The 24,890-nt window shown below is 36.3% G+C and overlaps 2 pseudogenes; both read right to left on the reverse strand.

The window, feature by feature from the left end:
* Window positions 1–4,470: 4,470 nt before the first annotated feature.
* Window positions 4,471–5,462, reverse strand: LOC100720648 (trace amine-associated receptor 7a-like; annotated as a pseudogene).
* Window positions 5,463–19,484: 14,022 nt separating this feature from the next.
* Window positions 19,485–20,521, reverse strand: LOC100720375 (trace amine-associated receptor 7a-like; annotated as a pseudogene).
* Window positions 20,522–24,890: the final 4,369 nt, after the last annotated feature.

A 24,890-nucleotide genomic window follows, 5' to 3' on the forward strand; every position in this document is an offset into this window, starting at 1 on the left:
TGATGTATTTGTGCTATGCAACATTTACATTCCTTGTGAGAAGTTGATATGTATACATAGCACATTTAAATTTTTTATCCCCCTCTCTTTCCTTTGCCTTTCTCTCCCACTTTTTATCCATCTCTTGATCATATATATATGACAGACACATAAGCTTTACATTATTTTTGTGCAATTGATACAAAATGATATAATCCAATATATAAAATGTATATAACATGTCTTAATTCTTTTCTGTATTGACTTTCTTTTCCTTTCATCTATCTCTCTATCAATTCCTTTCCTCTTTGATGAAGATGAATATCCTTCTTATTATTATCTGTCTTTTATTTTGCTTTTATTTATACTTTGTTTCTTATATCAGAGAAGCTATGTGATAGTTATTCTTGTGTATTTGATTGATTTCACTTGATACTGTGGTTGTCAGCCACATCCATTTTCCTACAAACCACTCAAGTTTACTTTTATGGTGAAGTAATACTCCATTGTAGTACACTTTGTTTTCCTATTTATCTGTTGATGGGCATGTAGACAGCTTCTAAGACTTAGTTATTATGAATTGTGCTGCTATAAACATGTACATACATGTATCACTATAATATGAGATCTTGGAAGGGAACCCTCTCCACTGTTGGTGTGAATGTAAACTAGCACAATCATTATGGAAATTAGTATGGAGATTCCTCAAAAGAGTGAAACTAGAAATTTCATTTGTCTTTGCTATTGATCTTAGTATGTTGTCTTATATCCTGCTACATTGCTGACTTTGGCTACTAGGGTTAGGGTTAGGGTTAGGGTTAGGGTTAGGATTCTTTTGCTCAAATACTTTGGATCTTCAATAGAGATGATCAAGATGATTTGCCTTCTTCTTTGTATTCCATATCTGTTTTACTTCTTTCTCTTTTCTGATTACTCTGACTAATGTTTTGAGTACATGTTGGACAGGAGTAGTAATAATGAACATACTTGTCTTGTTTCTGATTTTAAAGATAAGAAAGGATATTTTGAAGGAGCAGTTTTATAAATAAAATACATATGCAAAACAGATCATTGGAATGTGAATCATAATGTGAAGGGATGAATAATGAGCTTCCTAAAACAGGAGGGAGACTACATAGAAATACACCTGCATATTTTTTTGTTTTAAACTTTGGTACATGGAAAAATACAAATTTCAAGGTAGTATTAAATACCTTAGCTACTAAAGGCACTTATAATTCATAAACAGCCATGTTTTTCAAAATAATGAACTTATTCTCATGAGAAAAAAGTTAAAATTCAATTAATTTTAACCACAACAAGGCCATGGTGACCAAGGGGATGTGAGTGTAGTAGTCACGTTGCAGAGAAGAAACTTGAAACAAATGATCAAACAGGATCAAGTAGCAAGACAACACTTTAATTTGAGGAGCAGACAAATCTTGCCTCATGGTTAAAATGTCCTCCTTTTAGTCCTAGGTTACAAAACTTCTGCATAATAAGAACCCTATTTTAAAAACATTTTAAAAATGAAGAAATATGCTTGACAGCCAGTATTCTGAGACTGAATCAGAATGATTTTAAATTGGAGTCTAGCATAAGTAATGTAGTGACTAGGCAAAACTCTGCCTCAAAATGAAAATTAAAAACTAATTCTCAGGATGTATCTTTCTGGGAAGGTCCTGGGTTCAACCTTCATTACAGCACAAAACAAAAGATTTAACTAACCAGTTATTTTCTTTTGTGTTTATATCTGTCTGTAGAACATTGTTCATAATTTTCTGTATGACAACCATATTGTTCCTGTGTAATAATGTTTATAAAAACTTCATGCTCAAAAAAAAAATCTCTGAGCAAGTTATGTGACTTGTCTGGGCATCATTCTCTTTTGAAGGTGAGCACAGTTGGGGGACTCTCATTCTCTGAAGGCGGATGTGAGAACTCATTCTGATAACTAAATATGTAACCTTGGATATGAGAATTCGCCCCTTTATGGCTGAGCTTTCTCAGTAAAGGGAATTATATTGCCTACTTAAGAAGTTGTTATAAAGATTAAATAAGTTATTCAATCCAATATACAAATGAACATTTCATAAATTTATGTACAATCTTTGTGAGAGGTTTAAATTCTCTTTTTGTTATATCCTTCTGTTCCTAGAACTTGTGAATTGACTACTGAGATTACTCAGCGATGCTCTCTGAAATGAAGGGGCACATTCTAGACACAGTACAGTGCAGTTCCCAGAGAATGAGAGGGTGGTACTTTCTCGATCATAAAGGAAGTTTTAAAAGGCTTATAAAACTAGAACAATGTATTATCTTAGAATAGATATGGTAAGATTAACTGGCTTGTCTAATATACTTGAAAAATAGCATTGAACTAGAAGTACTTTTTGAAGTACATTTTCAATCCTGAAAGAAACTTTGAAGTATTCACCAGATATCTTCAACATCTGGGTTAAAATGAAGACATCTGATATCTATAGTGAAAAAAATAGGACCAAAAAAGGCTAGTTTTTATGTGACAATCCTTATTGGGGGAAGTAACCAATAAATATGCCTAGAAAACAAATATAAATAAAAGAATATTGGACATGCTCGATATGTATATAAATTTTTCTATTAGTTAATTTAGGAAAACTTACTCAGATTTAAATCACTAGAATCTAAATAAATTGACAGCATTTAACACTTGAACTGAAGAACTGTAAAGGATAGTATGACATCCAGGGTCAATTTATTTATCTTTAAATCACATAGATATATACAGTTTCTCTCAATCACAGTATAATGAGAAATAGTACATGACATAAACATAGCTTTACCAACTTAAAGTGCTTATTTAATATTAGAAGAAATAATGTGCTTGTAATAAATAGTATCATTGTGTATCTAAGTAGAAATTAGAGAAAAATAGCAAGGACACTTTTCTAAATTAGTTCCTTCCTCAAAGATATAATGCTGATTTTTAAAAGTTGGTCCCTGTCTCAAGCATATTTTTTCTTGTGTGAGAAACCTAACATACACATAACAATCAAAACAAAAGAGAAATAATATGAATGTGGAGAAACATCATTTAGAAAAGAGAAAGGGACCAAGAGGTAGAGGGTATGGAGAGGAGCAAAAGAGAATTAGAAACAAAAAGGAATAAAGATGTGTTCTGTGGGGGCTGGGGATTTAGCTCAGTGGCATAAGCACCTGCCATGCAAGCAGCAGTCGTGAGTTCGAACCCTGGTACCGATAAAAACGAAAAAGACAAAAAAAAAAAAAAAAAAAAAAAAAAAAGATGTGTTCTGTGGATGTACCAGCTCTCCATAGGAATGTAGTCATCACATACTGCAAACATGTATCAGTAAAAATAAAAACCTGATAAAAAGGAAACATAAAATAAAAACAAATAAAGTTTGGTGCCCAAAAGAGACAAATTGAACTCAGCAGCTTATTCATTGATGCATAGAACATGCTGTCCTCTGACCTGAATACCAAGAGCAATTCACCACTAATTACCTGCCATTTGCAATATGTTCTGAATTACAGAAACAATTCAGTTGCTTTGGAACTATGAAAATAAATGTTTCTACCCTTGGTAATAATCCTCATGTCAGAGTTCTTTCTTCCTTTGGTTATATTCAGATTTATACTTTAATGTACATCTTTGAAAAATTCTGTATTTGGAACAATTGCAAATTTAAGTGAGTAATAAATTAATTTAGAAGTAAATCATAACAGAAAAACTTAAACTCCATGATTTAAACATATAATAAATTTTAAAGTTTCTTATATTCATGTAATTTTTTATAAGTGTAGTTACTAGCAAAACGTTCACTGAATGGTGAATGCTTTTATTTATGCCACCCATTTCCTTTTTTATTGTAAATAATGGAACTGATATTAATTAATAGATATGCCTCCTGGCTTGTTTTTCCTGACCCTGACATACAAATCTGAGACTGTATGCAGCCTTTCTGAATAGCCCCTCTGAATAAAGAGCAATTACCTCTGTAAGATTCTCTTATTAATTTATACTTGATGAAGGCAATGCTACAACAGAGAGGAGTGTATTCAGATTGATAACTTACAAAAACTAATAGAAGAATCAGAACTTTAAATATTCATGTTATTTTTATTATCTTTTATGTTAAATGTTCTCAGTGATACAAGGACACAGTTATTCACCTGACGTAAAAAAGCTCAGACAAACCAGTAGCCCAATATCACAGTGATAAATGGCAGATTTGACTCAAAAGTTATGGCCTTCTATTCAGTTTGGCTTTTAATGCTAGATTTATCAAAAACATTACACATTAATTTGATCTGAATTTGTCCTAGTTTAAGATTAAAAGATATTCAGTTATTTTACATTAAGAAATCTTCAACACGGACGATCATTTATTTTTCCTCTAAAGTTTCTAGCATGAATCTCTAATTTTCAGGAAAAAAACAAGAATCAACTCAGGAAAGTTTATTGTGAAAGAATTCTGTCTGAACAGTTTACTTGTAACAAATTAGTTCAATGGCTTTATGAAACCAAGCACAAAAGAAAGCATAAATCAAGGGATTCATGGCCGAGTTGTAGTAAGTGATCCAAACTAATATTTCATACACGTATATGGGTGTGATGAAGCCTAGGAAGGCATCGATGATGGAATTGATGAAGTACCGACAGCCGTGAAATCAGAAAAGCTATCACTACGATTCCCAGGGTTGTGGCTGCTTTTCTCTCCTTCCTGGCTACCCTGTTTTTGTAGCTATCTGATGGTTTTTCTGTCTTATTGCTCAGAATTTCAATTTTCCTAGCCTGTAGCTTAGCTATCAAGAAAAGCTTGGAGTAAACACTTATCATCACAAGTGTAGGGATGAAAAATAGTAGAAAATTGACCAAGACCCAGTTTTGATTAACTCCAGCTTGACAGCCTCCGACAGGTGAGGGTACTTATTTGTTCCTCCAGCCCAGCTTCAGTTGCCCCTGTGTAAAGAACAGAAAGCTATAGACTACAGCAAGCAGCCAGGAGAAGGTGATACACATCCCAGATACAGAAACAGTGAACCTGGTGGGATAGACCAGAGGGTCAGTGACAGCAATGTATCTATCAATGGAGATAAAGCATAAGTGGAAGATAGAACAGTAACAGAAGATTAAAACAGGAGTGGAATTTACAGAAAATGTCCCCAAAGTACCAGCAGCTCTCCACAGACCTGACCATGCTGAAGGGCATCACAGTCGTCCCCACCAAGAAGTCAGCGCAGGACAGAGAGGCGATCAGAAAGTTGGCTGGGGAGTGGAGCTGCTTGAAGTGGAGAATGGAAGTGATGACCAGCAGGTTTCCCAAGACAGCCAGCACAGCCCCAGAGCCAAAGACCAGGTAGAGGAGCAGGCGGGGGCCCGGGGAGTAGGGAGCTTTGACACAGGATCCGTTCACATTTTCATAGCACAGCTGGACGGCTGCAGGAGGGGTCAGGTCACCAATGCTCATGCTTGTCATTTGAAATGTGAATATACAATCGTCTTCTAATATTTATCTCTTCCTGTTGAATTGTTTGGAGTAGCATCATCATGCCTTGCTGTCTCGTATTTATTACCAAAATCACTTTGTAGGTATCAGTCTCACACCTGGCAATATTACACATGGAGGGAAAGATGACAAAGAGAGAAAAATCTGCAGTTGAAAGGACTCTGGGATGACCCATTGCTCTTGGTGGAAAAAAGGGCCATGAGTCAGAGTGCTCACAGCAGAGTGCAAGGGAAGAGAAGCTTTGTAGGCATTGGCTGTAAGGAGAAACAGAGCACTCTAGCACTGTCACAGAGGCCCTCCAATTACTGGTGCAGTGGAGAGCTTGACACATGCCAGGGTAGCACCTTTATTATCAAAAAGGTATAATTCTTTCTGAGTTTCATGGCCTCAGCTGAACTTGTATCTCATGTTTTAGACCTGAAAATTCACAACCTTTTGCTCTAGCCCCTATTTAGCTCTCAGTAGGGGGACACAGTTCTCACTCATGTGTTGCAATGAGACATACTAGAATCTTGAATGGACTTGATTACATTCTTTTTGTCAATTAAGGGTACATCTATTTTTATGTATGCACATATCTCAGTAAAAAGTGTTGAAGTAAAAGTCAAGTAAAGATGGAGATCCGGGACTTAAAATATCTCAGGGATGTAGTTTGGGGCACCATTTGTATTGTTTTGGCACTATAGGTTGAAGATTACTTGAGTTGAGAGAAACTCTGTCACAGTTGCAGAGATTTCTTTAGTTAGGTTGCTTTTCCCTGTGATTTGTCCTTCTGCTTACTTATATTTTAGTGTTTCTACTGCTTTTCAACATTTTGAGCATATTTTTTCAGTTTTCTCATTAGTATATATTGTATTACAAAATGATTGCATTCCTTGTGGGGAGTTAGTACATGCACATAACTCATCTCAATTTTTTATGTCCCCATTTCCCTCCCCTCTCTCCCTACTCCATCCATCTCCTGATCATCTTCCTATGTGCAAAAGATCTACTAATTCACATTTTGTATCTTCTATGGAGCTCTTTATTTGTATTTTGTTTTCTCATATAAAAGAAAGCATGTGATATCTAAGCTTGTGTGTCTGATTTACTCTACTTAACATTACAACATAGAATAAAAATAATAATGAAATAAAAATACTAACATTGTGAACCCCAGGATTTAAATGCTCTTCTCTCTGTCCTGGTTACACTCATATTCATAATTTTCTGATATTAACTCTGTTTTGGATCTAACACTTTTTAATCTCTTTAGCCTGTTTTCTAGTGATATAAATATATTGTTGCATTAAACTCTTATACAAAAGACAGAAGCCAGTTCACCTTTCCTGTGAGTCAGCAAAAGCCATGCTGGGTCTGGGAAGAGTACAATAGGAAGCCAATTCCTGTAAGCCACACAAACCATGAGTGGCCCAGGAAGAGAGAAGCCAGTTCATCTTTCCCATAAGCCAACCAGTGTTTATTTAGACTGAGAATCAAGAAGCCACCTCCCACCCCTGGAAGCACCTGGATGGCTTAAAGAACAGGCTGAGTTGATAACAGTTAAGTTACAAAAACAACTAAATACTTGTATTGTTTGATTGACTTTGCATGGCTAGGCTTAATAGCATCTATTAGGAGGATAACAATATGCAATATAAAAAATGGGAGATTTTCTTCCCTCTTGTTTTTGAAATCTAATATTTTTCTCACTATTTTATTTTGTTCTGATTTATTGTTTCATTTTATTTAATGTTCTGTTTCATTGGTTTTATTCTGTTTTTTATTTAATTTTACTATGTCTGCTGGGATGGACAACTATTGTGAAAATAATAAGATTATGATGGTAGCAATTGTTGATTTTGTATTATTCTGTTTTGAAGTTCTGTGCCACTTTCACTGTTCTCTTTTAATTGACTTTATTTTTTTGTTTTGTTGGGTTTTATTCTCTTTAAAATAAAAAATAGAATAAAATGAATTACCATACAAAGTATAAGTATGAAAAACAACAGAAAATCCATCAAAGCCCAAGTTTGATTTTTGACAAGATGACAAGCTCCTACAGAGCTGAGGGTGCTGGTTAATTGCGCCGGCCTTTAAGCATTGGCACCTGTGTAGAACATGGGACTGCTCTACAAAGGACAGGACCCAGGATCCTAATACAAATGCCTGACACAGGCACCTTGAACATGGTGGTATCGGGTGTAGGTTTAGTAACAAACATGTACATGTGCGTGGGGATGAAACATAGCTGAAAGAAAGAACAGCAGCAATATACCACATCACAGCAGCTTCCAAGGGTACCAAACTTTGCTCCAAAGTTCCAGCAGTTCTCCATGACCTGACCATGCTGAAGGGCATTGCAGCAATTAGGAAATTTGTTGGTGAGTGCAGCTGCTTGAAATGGAGATTAGAAGTCTTAATTTGGAGGTTTCCCCACACAGCCAGTACAACCTCAAATCCAAACCCCACATGGAAAAGCAGCTGGGACTCAGGCAAGTAGGGAGTGTTCATCAAGGGTCCATTACATTCTGGAAGCTGAGCATCAGGGCTGTCTGAGGAGTTGAGCAACTGCTCAAGGTGTTGCTATACACTTCAGCAGAAAGTCTGCCCATTCCCACTGCATAACACAGAGAATTTTCAACTTCCCAAAGGGAGAAGATTCTCTGAACCGAATATCCGTGCCACAGTAACCAAATATTTTCTCTATGCCACGACCTATCTTCATTTCAATTGTCCATTATTATTATTATTATTTACTTATTTATTTTGGTGCCCAGAATCAAACTCACAACCTCGTGGTTGCCAGGCAGACTCTTGTGTCCCTGAGCTCTATCCCCGGCTCAGTTGTAACTTTAAAGGTATGAAACTTAGCATAAGTAAGTTACATAGCTCATTCTATTAACATGATTTTGTAAAGAATTGCTAAAATTCAGTCAAAATTTTTAATAAAATCAAAATTTATTAACTTCTGAAAGTAATTCTCAGCAAATTGAAAGTGCAGATCTGTACATAGAATGATCTCTTCAAAAAGGGTAAATTATTTATGAAAATATGAAGTTTGAGAGCATTTACTTTAAGAACAGTAACAGAACAGAGGTATTTCAGCAATTCAGTATTCTTGGTGGCTGGATTAAGCCCTCTAGGACAACCCCAATTACAACTGCAGCCCAATGATTTATGAATTCTACATTTATGTTAGATTTTTAATTAGGCATCTGTTTATACTACTATCTTGTGTGTTCACAAATAAAAAAGATACATCCTCTGCAGGTAGGGTAGTCTCCCTATAGTAGAGAGACAGATCTGAAACATGACAGCAATGTGATGCACTTCAAGCTGAACACATGAAGAAAGTGTAAAGGCAACAGTGGCACCAGACATTGCATATCCTGAGGTGCATGAAAAAATGCACCGAGGACATGAACTTTGAGCCAAGTTTGGAAGGATGGATAGAAGAAATTAAGATAAAGGACCAGGAAAAGCTTAAGTTTGTGCAAAGTTTTTTGCATTCTACTTATATTTTAAGATTTTATCCTATGATTAATGTTGGGAAATCTAGAAAACAATTTTAATAGCAAGTAAAAATATCAAATACCACAAACTTGAGAGCTGCAATATGTAATGTCTTTGATATTTGTGTAACTGATTGTTAATTCTCCTGTGAGTCCCTCTCATGGGCCCACTATACTGAAGCTCAGAGATTGGGGCTTCCCTGTTGTTTCATCTCAGACTGCATCTGGATTCCAGGATTAGTCAGCCTGGTTCCATACACGAATACTCAGATTGTTTTTGTAAGCTCCTTCTCCTATGAAGTGGCCATATTTTCACAGTGGAAAAAGAATGCTCACAGCTCCTTAATCTCTCACGTTGTGCTAGCGCATCTCTTTTAGAGCTGGAATCTGCGGATCTCTTTTGCACATCTATTCAGTGAAATGCTGGCTTGACTTTTTATGGAGCCCAGAGACAAAATATCATAATTGGCTTTTCCTTCTAGCTCTATGAAAAAGCTCCAGTTTTAAAGAAACTCACAGACTAATTAGACAATGATTATAATATTCTGGGGAATTCATTTTGACTCCTTTAGCTGAGACCCAAAGATTCTTCTCTATCAACTTTTCTTTCCACTTCTTTCCTTCTTTTTAACTCTCCATCTCTTGCAGTTACTCTACATTTGCCCATGGATGTGGAAACACTTCACACTTCTCATGTAAACCTTCTCGTCACAGTCACTTGATACTTCTGAAATCAATTAGACTTCATGGGCCTGGATACCGTTTCACAGCAATTTTCTTGGAATGCTCATCTTAGTTCTTAGTTTATGAATATTATTAAGTATTGGAAAGCTATATGCTGCCTAAAATATGGTGAGAATTCCAAAAACACAGTGTTCAATTTTGATTAATCACAGGGCACAATTCAAGTGTACAAAGTAGGTGACAATTTTTAGTGCAATCATTATCATAACAGTAGCAAGCATTTTTGATGAGCCTGTTTACAGTCTTTATAATCAGGCCTGTCTACATGCCTTTATCAGTGTTACAAAATTATCAGGAAAATGGGTTCTGAAATATTGCTTCTGGTTTACACATTCTGCTATATACTTTCATATAGTGCGTACTAAGAACTTTTCCTTATGTCTTATAAGACTCATTGCCACTCATCTTTTCCAAATTTGTTCTTTGAGTTGATTTCTGGATATTTTGTACTTACCTTCTTTTAGTTTTTTAGTCTTCTTTTCCAGTTTCTAATCTGTTGTTACACTGTTATGGAGCTCTTTGTTTCAGAATTACACTTTTCAGTTCTAGAATTTCTACTTACTCCTTTTAGGTTTCCGTTTTCTGTTGAAGTCTCTTTTTAAGATGGGATGCATTCGCACACCCTGGGAGTTTAGATCCATCTAACGTAAGAGTCATTCTTTTGCTCAGTGCTCAATCATTTCCTTCTCCCTTGTGAAACGTCTACTTATTTTTATAGACTACTGGCGATTACATAAGCAAATCATGGAGGCTCTGGTGTTGCTGTTTGCTCCCTGAGATGATTTAATTATCTTCAGCCCAGCAGAGCAGAAGCAGAGTGGATATTGTGCAATGTCCCATTTGGATTTCAGATGTGAAGACTCATCTTTTTCTGATCTCCTCTTAGTCAGAAGTCTCCTCGATATGCCGTGTGTTTATTGGGTTGTTCCCTGTGGCAAACAGTGACCTCCAGATTTTGCTCTCCAGCTGTGAGAGACCCTTCTCTTCACTCCTGCTCAGCTTCACACCAATTGCTTTGTTCTTGGTTTCTCATGCTCTGACCTGAGCTGAGAATTCAGAAAAGGGCTCAAGGGCAAAAACAATATAGCATCCTACATTCACTAATCTCTTCTCCTTGCTACTTAGGCATGTACCCAGCTCTCTCCACTTGTGCCCTAGTTACCCTTGAGTCCTGATAAGCATGATGGAGGGAAGGCTGATCTGCGAGTGGGGTGGCTTTTAGCAGCATCCCTGCTCCTATGTCCAGTAAAATCCCCCAGCTGTGCCAACCCAAAATGTCTCCAGACGTTGGCCAAGGTTTTAAAATGCAAAATCAACCTCCTTCCCCCTTGAGATCTTCATTCTAAGCAACAAAAAAGTAACCAATGATACCTGTCATTTTAGGCAGAGAAATGACTGTGTGTCTCCTGTATTCTCAAACTCATTCATTAATTAAGGCATTTACTGAAAACAAGCAGAGTATGTCTTCAATGGGCACTGAGTAATGAATAAAACATATGATATCTATTCTCATGAAGCATGAGATCTTAAGAAGAAAACTAACCTGAAAAAGTGAGTTGAGGAGCAGATCTATGAATTTAATTCTGATAAGCTCAGTAAAGGTGAAAGATACTGCTTGTGATAGTGCATTAAGCATGATGATGTACTAGTCAGACCAACAAACAAAACAAAACAACTCCAAACACAAAAATACTGCTTTGATATATGCATAATTATAGGGATTTTCAAAACTTATATAATCTAATTTAATAGAAGAATCTAGGTAAATTTATACTTTCATGGTTGAGGTTAGTCAACAAAGACCTTGGAGGTTCTTTCCAAGGCTTCCAGAATGCTTCCTCTGTTGCTGATAAAAGCATCTTCATTAAGTTTTGTGTCAGATCAGAGCAAGATTAGACAGAAGTTCCTTTAAGGGAAGAGACATGACTTCTTCTTCAATTCCTATTTTACTCTTTTAACTGTTCCTGTTCTATAGGGAAAAAAAAAGCAGGAGAAAAGGTCAAAATAATTGTATAGCAAGAATAGTCTTCCTGTAGACCTCACTTGGTGAAGCATCCAATGATGTCAATGTCAAGGACAGCTGTGGTACAGCAGCTTCTGCTTGAAACATCCTCACTCTCTAGCTATGTGATGCCTGTGATTGACCAGTGCTGATTTGATCTTTTTCAACATCCTCCCCAGCTTGTGTTTGATGTCTGCAAACTCCTGAAGCACCCTTAATGGGCACCTGCAGGAAGGTCCAAGGCTTTGCTACAAATGAGGCCCAGTGGAACTCATGTATGTGGGGTAAGCCCCTTTTCCTGTCAGTCCACTGTCCTACAGTGCTCTCCCTTTGAACCTTTTGGCTGTTAAAAATCAACATAGGGGCAATTTAGGAATGTGAGTCCATTAAGAGGCCTAAATATGGACTAAGCCTTGATTCATCAGTGCCTTCTTCAGTGGAGTGTCTCCCGGAAAACGTAAAGCCAGATACAAAAACCCATTCTGCAGCCACCCATGGACAGCCTTTAAACAAGAGTGCAAAGGGGCCTACTGAATGGTTCACTCACATCATGAGTCTGTCCAGTGGGGAGGGTTCCTTCAAATAAATAGCACATGGATCGTAACACAGAGCCTATAATTATGTGGGAGCCATATGTGGATGGTGCTTATCAAGCCAACAAGGCTACAAGGCATGATAAAATCCTTCCACATGTATTTATAAGCTGTCGTATATTGACTATGCTATTCCCTGAGCATAAAATAATGTGGCTGAGATAATTTTAATGGTGCTTTTCTGCACTAATATTTCATGAGTCTACCATAAGTTTAATGGTTGGTTGGTAAAAAGAACACAGAAAAATGTAATGTTCATAGTTTGTGAATTTTTCTGTTCTTGAATTCAACACCAATGCTCCACTCTCAGAGAAAGAGCTGCTTTGCTACCAACAATTTAAATAACATTTGGTTTGATCAATGCTCACAGTAAAATACCACAAACTCAACATTTATAGTGTCTTCAACTTTGATAATGATAACCACCTTGACACAGGATGACCTGTAAAGAATCATATGTAATATAATGTACATATATATATTCTTACTAAATTTATTAAAATATTTCTACATTTAAAGTAAATACACACTTTTCATTCAACAAACACTTCTTTACCCTTCCATGCGTAGTGGAAGGTTCCTACTGTTTTCAGAAAGATGAAAATCATATTCCTTAAGTAACAGTATTTTAAGAAAATAAATATGTAAAACATCAATAGAACACAGAGCATATGTGATAGGAAGCACGGTGAGGTTTCTGATAAGGGGAAGACCACATTGAAATGCACCCATGAATCTTTAGTTTTGAACTTTTGTGCATGGAAAAATAAAATATTGATCTTGGTATTAAATACATTAGCTACTAAAGGTATATACAGTTCACAAGCAGTCACATTTTTTACACAATAACGAACTGGTTTTCACAGAAAATAATTAAATTGAATTATCAGCACAAATGCGTAGGGGAATCTTGGGATTTGAATATTTTGCTGGAGAGAAGAGGCTCAAAGCAACCAGTGTTCAAATATTATGAAGTAGCAAGGCCAGGATTGTTTGATGTGTGGGCCAGTCCTGCCTCGGTAGTTAAAACACAGTTTGTCTACATGACCCTGCTTTGAGTTTTAGGAGAAAAAAAAATATATATATATACAGTAAAAGAATTACTTTCAAACATTTTTAAATGAAAAATTACACATGACAGTCTATAATCCTAGCATTCTGAGAGGCCGAGTCAGTAGGACTGCGAGTTGAAGTCTAGCCTGGGCAATTTAATGACTTTGCAAGACCCTGTCATGAAATCAAAATTTAAAAAATGTTCTGGGAATGTAGCTCTGTGTGAAGACTCCTGACTTCAAGCCTCACTCCAGGCTGCAAAAGAGGTCATAAGGTATTTATCCGGCCAAATTTATATCTGTCTATAGAACTTTGCTCATAATTTTCCTTCTGACAGTTATATTTTTCCAATAAAATAATTTTTGTAAAAACTGCACGCTCAAAAAATCTCTAAGCAAGTTATTTGCGACTGCTGGGCCTAATCACTTTTGAGAGGGAGCATATTTAGGGGGTCATCACTTACTCTCTGTATGTGACCTTTGATGTTGAGGCTTTACCCTTTTATATCTGATTTTTCTCAAGATAAGGTATAATATTATCTACTCCACAGGTGGCTGTACAGACTAAATGAGTTATTGTAATTAAAACATTTCAATTATAGAATGCATATTTCATATATGAACATATAATCCTCACAAAATTTAAAATTCTCTATTGTTATATCCTTACGGTTCTACAATTCACGGTGACTTTTGGAATCACTTAATGACGTTCACTGAAATAAAGACTCAGGTTCTAGACTCAGCATAAAGTAGTTCCCAGGAAATAATGAGAACAGCCATACTTCTTTTTAACAATGAAAGCTTAAAATATTTAATACACACCCGCAGTGCATTGATCTTGTTATGGTATGGATACAGTCAAACGAAATGATTGGTCTAAAATATTTGAAAAGTTGCAAAAAGCAAAAACAATTGTAGGTGTATTGAACTAGATGTTCAGTGTACTTTTTCAGTCCAGAACAAAGCTTTTATTTTTCAATCCAGAAAAAAGTTTGCATTAACACAAGCACATATGACTATTCTATAGCTAGAAGAACAGGATTAGGAGGTTATTTTTTATGTAACATGTACTTACTGGAGAAATAACTAATAAATATGTCAGGGAAATGAATATAAACAAAAAGTTGGACACACACACAGTACACATGTGCCTCTTTTTCTATTAATTTGATTTAGAAAAAGTCACTCATTAAAACAACTAGAATGAAGTGAACTTGATAGTATTCAACTTTGGAACTGAAGAATCTTGAACAAATGATTTAAGGCATCCAGGGTGCATTTAACCAACAGCAAATCACACAAAGATATAGTTTCACGAAATCACTGTAGAATCAGAAAAAGTATAGTATATTAAGAAAGGTTTAAATTCAAAGCACTTATTTAATAACAGAAAACATCATGCAGTTATAATAAATAGTATGATGTATATCTCAATAGAAATCAGAGAATATGGCAAGAATATTCTGTATGAATTTTTTTCTTCTCCAAAGATATAATGCTATGCTTTTTAAAGCCTCTCTAGTGTATCACAAGCTTAAATATTTTGTGGTTTTTCATACACAAGAAATTCAAAATATAAATAAAGAGCAAGATAAAAATATATAATAAGAAATACAGAAGTAAATGTTTTGCCAAAGGAAATGGACCCAAGAGATTGAGGGAAGGAAAGGAGGGAGAAAAGGGGGAGAAAAAAGAGCAAAGATACGTCACATGCGTGCATCAGCTCCCTGTGAGAAATGTGATCTTCATGTACTGCAGACATCTACTAATACTAATAAAAATAAAAATTGATACAAAAAGCAAAAATAAAAGTAAATGGATAAAAATTGATGTCCAAGGGAAAGGAAGCTACAAGACATTTCACAGTGGAGTCACGTTTTCCATGGATCTGTGCCTCTCTAATTGGAATACCAAGAGCAATTTGTCTTTACTTGCCTGGCCTGTGTAGTATGTTGCGAATTGTATGATTAATTCAGTTACTTTGGAACTGTATTAAAAATGTATTTTCCTCTCTTGATATTAGCTTTGTATTGTAACATATGCCAGCATGATTTCTTTTTTTGAGTATATTTTGGATTTATATTTTCATGTATAACTGTGAGAGCTGTAAAAGTTCAGAACAATTCCTAAATTAAGTGAGAAATAAATTTAAAATAAGGATGAATCACAAGAAGAAATCTTAAAGTTCTTGTCATACTACTTGTAAAGTTTGAAATGTATGTAATTTTTTGACATTTGAGAACATGGCGGACAGACAGCAGCAGCTACTGAAGGCTCTCTAAAGGCTCAGCTCAGAGGCCAGGAATGATGCGGACTAAGGAGATACGAACCAGTAGAGATATGCTCTGCTGACTCAGGAACGAACTGGGCTGAGAGAATCTAACTTAGAATACAGTCCTGGCGCTAAAATAGGAACAGAAAAATCTCGGTGTGGAGGCTCAACCCCGCGCCATTGGAAACCGCGGTTTGGATTTCCCGCCGCCCGGCGGCTGGCTGCCTCCACAGCGGCTCCGCAAGGAGAGACGTGCCGAGCTCTGGGAACGGGAGTCTGAGAACGGAGTCCCCGCGCCATTGGAAACCGCGGTTTGGATTTCCCACCGCCCAGCGGCTGGCTGCCTCCACAGCGGCTCGGCAAGGAGAGACGCGCCGAGCTCTGGAAACGGGAGTCTGCGAACGGAGTCGGAAACAGGACGGACAAGGAGGAAAACTGACTGGTGGCGAGGTGAGCAAGAAACTGACCCCCTACCACAGTTTGACTCCAGCGGAGGTTTTTCTGGGCTCGGGCAGTCCTGTAAGAGCAGGGCACGGTGACAACTCCAGCCGCACATTCCCCTCTCGGACGGGATTGGTGAAAGGTGCCTGGCCTGAGTGACGCTGCTGGCGGACTCCCTAGGATGGCCTAACCCAGATCCCAGAGCCTGACGGTGGCCCGGAGGAGCGACCGACTCCCACGTAGGCTGCCTCCTCCGCAACTCCCTGGGGCGCAGCGGTGGGCGGGAACAACTAGCCAGCGCAATTTGATCAGGCTGTGGCTGACAGGCAGGGAAGCCGGGCCTCCTATGTAAGATTGCATTTTATAAGGAACAGAAAATATGGGGAAGGGAAGCAACAAAAAAGGCTCCTCGGCCCCCAATCCTGAGAAACAGGCAATAGTGGACACCGCACCAATATACATTAAGCGCCATCTAGAGAGCCTCATAGACCAATTCAGGAATGAAGTAATCAATGACCTGAAGCTAGAAGTATGCAGAATAGTTAGAGAAATGCTAAGCACCACCCAGGAAAAAGCAGATGGTGGAATGGAAGAACAGAAAAAGAGGGGAGAATTGCTTGATGGAGAAAACAGAGAAAGCATTGAGTATGTGAAGCAGGTTCAAAGAGACTATCAAGAAATTAAGAAGTCTATCCAAGACTGGCATAACAGCTTGAAAGAAACTAAGGACAGACTATCTGAATTGGAGGGCAGACTTGAAACATGGGAGAATGAAATGAAAAACTTCTTAAAAATAACAAAGAAACACACAGCAATAATACAAAGACAAGAAGATGATAAGAGGAGCCATAACTTAAGGATTAAGAACATAAAAGAAGAAGTAGGGACACAAACAAGTGAACTACAAAAGCTACTCACAGAAATAATCCAGGAGAATTTTCCTAATTTAGCAAAAGGTAAAGATACTCAGATGTATGAGGCATACAGGACCCCAGCTACCTACAACCCTAACAGAGAAACGCCCAGGCATATAATAATAAAAATTCCAGAAATTCAATACAAGAACAGAATATTAAAAGCTGTAAGAGACAAGAAACAGATCACTTACAAGGGAACACCCATCAGAATTACAGCAGATTTCTCTTCACAAACCATCAAATCACGAAGAGCATGGGGAGAAATAATTCAAGCTTTGAAAGATAATAATCTCCAGCCAAGATTGAGATATCCTGCACAACTGTCCCTGGAAATTGATGGAAAAACGAGGTGCTTCCAGGATAAAGAGGAACTGGGGGAATTTGCAACCACCAATTCAACCCTACAGAAAGTATTGCAGGATATTCTAAAAAAAGAAAAATACAAAGAACCCAGAAATAGTGGCGGGGAGGCCACAACGAATGGAGCAGAGAACAAAATGAAGAAGACAAACTGACAGCTACTGACAGAAAAAGAGCTCAACAGAAATGAGACAGAGAAGATTGGATGATAGGAACAGCTTTTTTTGGAGAAAATGACATCTTAATAGGTAATGCTGATTTAGTACCATCTTGTTTTGAAGTCTCATCTAGCTTTTGTTCTTCTGTCTCCAATGGTCTAAACAGGTTGTATCTTATTGGATTTTGTTATGTACGATAGTATAAGCAAAAACTTTTTAAGGACAAGGAGATTATACAGAGACCATTGTTCATTTTCTGTTAGTCGATTCTAAATATCCTGTGTGTAATGCTGTCATTCTCTTAAATGGTTTTACATTGTTTTGATATACTTAATGCTACAGTATATGAAGTTGTACTCAAGGACTTCAGGGAGGGAGTCAATATGGTAACTATTTTTGGGTCAGGATTATCTGGTGGTGAAACACTATTCTGCTTAAATGGTTATGTTTTGATCTGCCCTGTTTCGCTGTTATGCCTTCTTTTTTCTCAATCTCCACTCCATTATTTACTTTTTTATTTTTATCCATTTAATTAAAGGGAAAAGTATAGCAGGATATAATATAGTAACCCACTTTGACTTTCTATTATCTCGATTTGAAGCCCTGTATTACTCTCACCATCTTGTTTTTGACTGAGGTTCCTCTATTCTGTTTTGCTGGATAGTATCAGGTTCGAAAGTTTAGGCATCAGCTGAGAAGATAATGAGATTCATTATAACGCCCATTCTCGTTGACTTTTATCTACTTTTGAAGACCTACAATATCTCCAATGTTTTGGTTTTGTCGGTTTTATTCTTTACGGTTTTGTTCAATTGTATAACAACTAATGATATAGGCAATTCTATTAGAGATAGCGGGAGGCATTATGGTAACCATTGTTGATCACCTTGTATTATGTTTTTATATTATCTATTATGTCCACCCTTTTGACTTGACCGATTCTGTTCTGTTATGTCACATTTGGTTTTACTCTCTTCCAAAAAAGCAATAAGAACCGTGGGAGCAATGAAACCCAAAATGTGTAATAGTCATTGTACAAAAGAGAGGAAAAGAAAGTGCTCTAAACTATATAACTGCATGTATATTTAAATGTATAAGATAGAAAAGGATATCACAGAGTTTTATTGGATCATTGAACAGAACTGTTTGCAGTATCACTGTTGGAATGTCCACTCTACAAGCTTTAATTTTGTGACTTGAACAATTATTTCTAAGATGGCAATATGTAATCCATTAACTAGTAAAAAAAAAATAAATAAAAAAAAAAGAAATGTATGTAATTTTTTATGATTTCAGTATTTACCAGCAAAAAACACATTGAGAACATGAATGTCTTTATGACAACACTGCTCCTTTCCATTTTAAATAATGGAGATGATGTTCCTAGAAATTAAATCTATTGATTTAATCTTCCCAAGCCCATTATCATCTTTTTCACCATACAAATATGAACACAAGACAGTGCAGCCTTTCTCTTTTGCTCCTCTGACTGAAGAGCTATCAACTCTCTAAGTTTCAATTAGTTAATCTATATTTTATTAAGGGAATACCACAAAAGAAGGGATATGTATCCAAGGGTTAAGCCTATGTAAAGTAATAAAAGCCAAGATTCAGAATTTAAAATTATTCTTGTATCTCTTTCTTTCTGTGGAATATTCTCAGGCCTGCTGCTAGGGAATGGTTATACGCTGGGCATATCAGGAAACTCAGAGAAAGGCCAGTGACCCAAGATCGCACAGTGGTCCCGAGGCCATGCTACTTTCTCTATATTTGGATTTTAATGTTATCTTTAGCAAGGAACATTGCACCTGAATTTAACCTTGAATTCATCTGGTTCAAAGGTAAAGCATAATTAAATTATTTTACAATGAGAGATCATGTTGCATGTGGATGAACCTTTCTTTTTCCTTTGATACATCCATTGTGAATCTTTTCAATGCCCTCATCAAAATGAACCTACTGAAAAAACAACTTTGTTGTGAAAGAATTCTGTCTGAACACTTTACCTATAACAATTAGTTCAATGGCTTTTCGAAACCAAGGGCAAAAGACAGCATAAATCAAGGGATACATTTCTGAGTTGTAGTAAGCGATCCAAATTAATATTTCATGTACATATGTGGGTGTGATGAAACCCAGGAAGGCATCGATGATGGAATCACTAAAGTACAGCAGCCATGAAATCAGAAAAGCTATCACTGCGATGCCCAGGGTTGTGGCTGCTTTTCTCTCCCTCCTGGCTACCCTGTCTTTGTAGCTGTCTGATGATGCTGCAGTCCTATTGCTCAGAATTTCAATTTTCCTAGCCTGTTGCTTAGCTCTAAGGAAAATCTTAGAGTAAACACTTACCATCACAATTGTAGGGATGAAAAGTAGTAGAAAATTGACCAAAACCCAGTTTCGATTGATGGCAACCTGACAGCCTCCCACACAGGTGAGCGCACTCACTAGTTCCTCCAGCCCAGCTTCATTTGACCCTGTGTAAAGAAGGGAAAAAACTAAGGACAACAGCAAGCAGCCAAGAGAAGGTGATACACATGCCAGACACAGAAGCAGTGAACCTGGTGGGATAGACCAGAGAGTCAGTGACAGCGATGTATCTATCATTGGAGACAAAGCACAAGTGGAAAATAGAGGAATAACAGAAGGAGCCATTAAAACAGGAAGTGGAGTTTACAGAAACTGTCCCCAAAGTACCAGCAGCTCTCCACAGACCTGACCATGCTGAAGGGCATCGCAGCCGTTCCCACCAAGAAGTCATTGCAGGCCAGAGAGGCGATCAGAAAGTTGGCTGGGGAGTGGAGTTGCTTGAAGTGGAGAATATAAGTCATGACCAGCAGGTTTCCCAAGACAGCCAGCACAGCCCCAGAGCCAAAGACCAGATAGAGAAGGAGGCGGGGGCCTGGGGAGTAGGGAGCTTTGACACAGGATCCATTCACATTTTCATAGCACAGCTGGACGGCTGCAGGAGGGGTCAGGTCACCAACACTCATGATTGTCTTGAGGTTCTCTGCTGTTATCTTATCAGGCCAATTATATGATTCTCTTCACAAATCCTCAAAAAATATAAAATACTCTGTAATTATGCATTGGTAATACTTTTTCTCCCTTTCTTTGTACTTTATTCCCATATTCAGGAACTTACCAGTAATAATGTCCTCATTGTATAAAACTATTCCCTCAATATACAAATAATTTTCATTTGGATATAAAATGCTATTTGCTTCTATTTTAGAATATTTATCCTTTACCTAACTCTTCATACTTGGGCAGTGTTTTGCTTTAAAGAGAATGATCTGTTTTCTAATGCAATTTTGAGTGCCATATTCCAATTAAACATATATAAGGTCATATTCTGGACACTTTTCCCTCAGGAAAGTAGTGCAACCATTTTGCATATCTAATGCCTCTAAGACTGAATCCCATAGCTGAAAGTGAGAAAGTTGGAAACTTTAACTACTGTGCTTGTGCCCAAACCGAACATTTACACTTCTAACTTGCCAGTGATAACTTCTCTTTTCATACAATGGAAATTTAAAAAAATGTATGCTAACAAAACTTTACTAAGAATTTGAAAGCATAGTTTGTTCAGATTAATTATTGTATACTACCTTTTTATCACTGTGAGAGTTTATTAATTGTTCTCATTTTTATGAAAATTCTTTCAGATAAGCTTTTCAGTCATTCTAACATAGTAGGAAGGAAATGTTGAAATGGGTTTGTACTTTTTAATAATTTATTTAGTTAGCACATTTTTGTGATACTGAAAACACTTGTCACAGGGAATTCATTCATATATACATCATGTCTGAATCCTTTTAGTTTTCCTTTCCTCATTTTTTCTCCATATTCCCCATTCTCTGGACCACTTTCCTTCCTTTACAGGAGCCAATCTTTTGATTCACTGATTCTTTATATTCTTTTTTGTCTCAATTTAAATATTTTCCTCTCGATCTTTCCAATTTCTTTCTACTAGTTTCAGACTTGAAATGTTGTTGCCATTTTAGGACCCTGAGATGTATCATTAGGTTATTTACTTGAGATTGCTCTATCTTTTTATGTGTGCAGGTACAACTATACTCTCCTCTTCTAGATCTGCTTTTGAGGTGTCCTATTGGTTGTGGTATATTGTACTTCCTTTGTCACTTGATTTGAGAGTTTTTTTATTTCTTCCTTGGTTTCTTCTTTGACCCACTGATTATTCAGTAATACAGTATTTAATTTTCATATGTTTTATGTAGTTTCTGTAGTTTCTTTTGCTATTTATTTAAAGCTTCATTGAACTATGATCTGATTGTACACAGAAATTACATCATTCTCTTATGTCTATTTAAGGATGCTTTATAGCCCAAGATACGTTTTATTTTGGAAAATTTCATGTGCTGTTAAGAAAAATCTGTATTCTATGGTTGTTGGGTGAAACACTGTAGATATCCACTTAGTCCACTTGTTCAGGGTGTGGTTTAACTCTGATGATTTTTCATCTGGTTTCCCTCTAATTGTGAGAAGGAGTTATTTACCTGTGACACTGTGATTGTATTAGTATCTCTCTGCGCCTCCAGTCCAGAGGTTTTTGTTTTTTGAAATTGGGTGCACTGACACTCAGTAAATGCATATGTATGGCATTTGCTGTGTCTTCTTATTGAACCGTTACCTTTACCTTTAGTAATATCTTTTCTGATCAGTTTTGTCTTGAAGTCCTGTGTGTCTGGCAATAAGATTGCTACTCCTGTTTGTTTTGCTGATCTGGTTGAATCAAATATCTTTTTCATTCTTTCATTTTCAGTGTTATGCACTTTTTGATGAAGTGTAATTCCTGAATTTTTTTGTTTCATTTTTTTTCTTGAGTCTTTTCATTGCTGAGTTGAGATGATTTACATTGCGAGTTATTATTAAGAGATGTTTCTTCAATTCAATTATTATAATAGTTTTCCAGTGCTGATTCCTTTACTTTTTCTCTCTTCATTTAATCACTGTCCCAGTTAGATGTGTACTTTCCTTGGTCTCATTGATACTCATGATATTGTATCTCTACTCAGGATCTGTTAAGAACTTTGCAGATTTATAGCCATATATTTCTTTGTCATGAAAAGTCTTTATTTCTCCATCAATTTTTTGAAGGCTGATTTTGCACGATTTAGAAGTCTGGGGTGACAATTGTTTTTTTCTTAGAGCTTTTCTGGCTATTTCCCAGTTTCTTCAGATCTGCCCATTTCTCTGTTTTGTCAATGGCTATACTTCCCTCGAAGGCCTCCCATTCATGGTCAACTTCTTCCCCTTCCAGAGGTCCTGGTTCCATCTTTCCTCTCAGTGTCTTGTCCCTGTGTCTTCTCAGGATGGGCTTTATTGGGTGTCACATTCAGCAGTTTGTTTCTCTGGGACCAGTCTTTCTGAATCTCTTCACAGGGACTCTGAGTTCCATGAATTAATCATTTCAGATTTAGAAGAGAAATCATATATATTTTATATGACAGGAGATATGTTGTATACACAGAAATAACCATGAGTAAGTGGAGTAATTTCTTCAACAGTGATTGTCTTGAGATTGGATACTTTCCACATCCTGTGAGTTTTCTTATTTTAAGTCCCAGTTGAAGTATAAAGCAATTTTATGCATTTGCTTTCTATAAACACAATTGTGGAAAAAATAATAATGGGCTTTCATTTCAGGGAGAATATGTTATTCCAAAAATGATAATGGAACATATTAGAAAATTATGCCTTTGCCTCTTACTTCATATTCTTCAGGAAATCCAAACCTATTTTTTCCTGATGTTAAAAAAGTTAGAAGTACATACTGCTTTCACAGTTTTACATTGGCACAGTCATAGCGGAAAACCCATATGCATTCTTTCATTCAAATAAATATTTTTTGTACTTTAGAGTTAGTGTAAAATTAAGAGTAAACTGAAAAGCCTCAAGAAAACTGTCAAGACACAGAACCTCACTAGAGAAATAAGTGATTTTACAAAGAAAAACTCAACTCAGAGGTCTAAGAAATTGATTAAATGCCATATTTATAAACAATCAAAAAGATAGTAAAATGTGATAGTTTCATATTATTGAGTTAATGAATTGTTGAAAAACTGATCATAAATGATGGAAGAATGTGGAGAATGGAGTTCCACATTGATTGATAGTGGTGATCTTTACCTCTGAAGAATATAATTTAGTATTCCCTTCCTGATGAAAATTTCTAGCAAGTAATCTTCAAAAAGAGGCAGATAAATATTTAAAACTAAAATTATATTTCTTATATTATGATGATTAATTTGAAAAAAATCTGGATAAATATAAATGAAGGTAATTTTATTCTACTACTATGGAGCCAATTAAAAGCACTAAGAAGTTTTGTATAAATTGATATGGAAACAGAATAACAATATATATTTTAACCCTAAACAAAAAAAGGACACTAACCCACAATATAAAAGGTATTAGGTAAACTGACCTATATATGTGAATATACTTAATATATTTTTGTTTTAAGAACTGTAAACCTAATCCTATCCCAATCTATTATAGTCAAAATTCCAGAAGTCCAACATAATATAATATCTTACAAACATATACTGTTTTTAAATTTTAAAAGAATGACTAATATGTGAAAGAAATTAGAGTGTAAAGAACTGAACTCCAAATAAGAGTTGAGAGTGCTTTGCATATCTCTGAAAAACATTTTATTATTTGCTTACTGATGAGGATCAGAAAGTTTAAATAAAATCTGAAACACGCATGTCACTTAACACTACAATTCTTTCTATTAAGAAATCTTAGAAGAATCAGGTGAGTAATTACAATGAAAAGGATATTTGTTGGATAACAATGAATAATTGCAATAAACAATAGATAAATGTGAATAAATTAAATACATTACATTCTACTTCTGTAACGGTGTGTTATGGAGCCATTTAAAAACACCAAGTACCAAATTCTGTTAAATTGAAACAGTAATACAATTACAACACGTATTTTAACTAGGAAACAAAACAAAACCTCTAACACATTAAGAAGTAGTCTAGGCCTATTTATGTATAATAGAGGATATTCACTTTGTAAATTAATTCTAGAATTACACCCCTGGCCATAGAATATGTCAGCACTTTCTGCTATCAATAGAGAATCTGAAAAGTCCCTGACACCTCTGTGGTTGTTTCTATTCTGTTAAGAAATGTATCTGCGTCTACAATGGCTGCCAGAAGCAGAATGCAGTGGGCAAACTTGGGACTGATGAACTGTACTACATGAAAGCACCGAAGAACGGCATGATGTTTAGAGGACAGGAGCATCGATGAGGTCCTGGTGGGAAGGACACCTGTTCTCCATTCAGGACCTTGTAACTAGGAGCACACCTGCCACTTG

Source organism: Cavia porcellus, unplaced genomic scaffold, assembly GCF_034190915.1.
Source record: "Cavia porcellus strain 051 isolate PalLab524CR breed Dunkin Hartley unplaced genomic scaffold, mCavPor4.1 scaffold_22, whole genome shotgun sequence".
Classification (NCBI taxonomy): domain Eukaryota; kingdom Metazoa; phylum Chordata; class Mammalia; order Rodentia; family Caviidae; genus Cavia; species Cavia porcellus.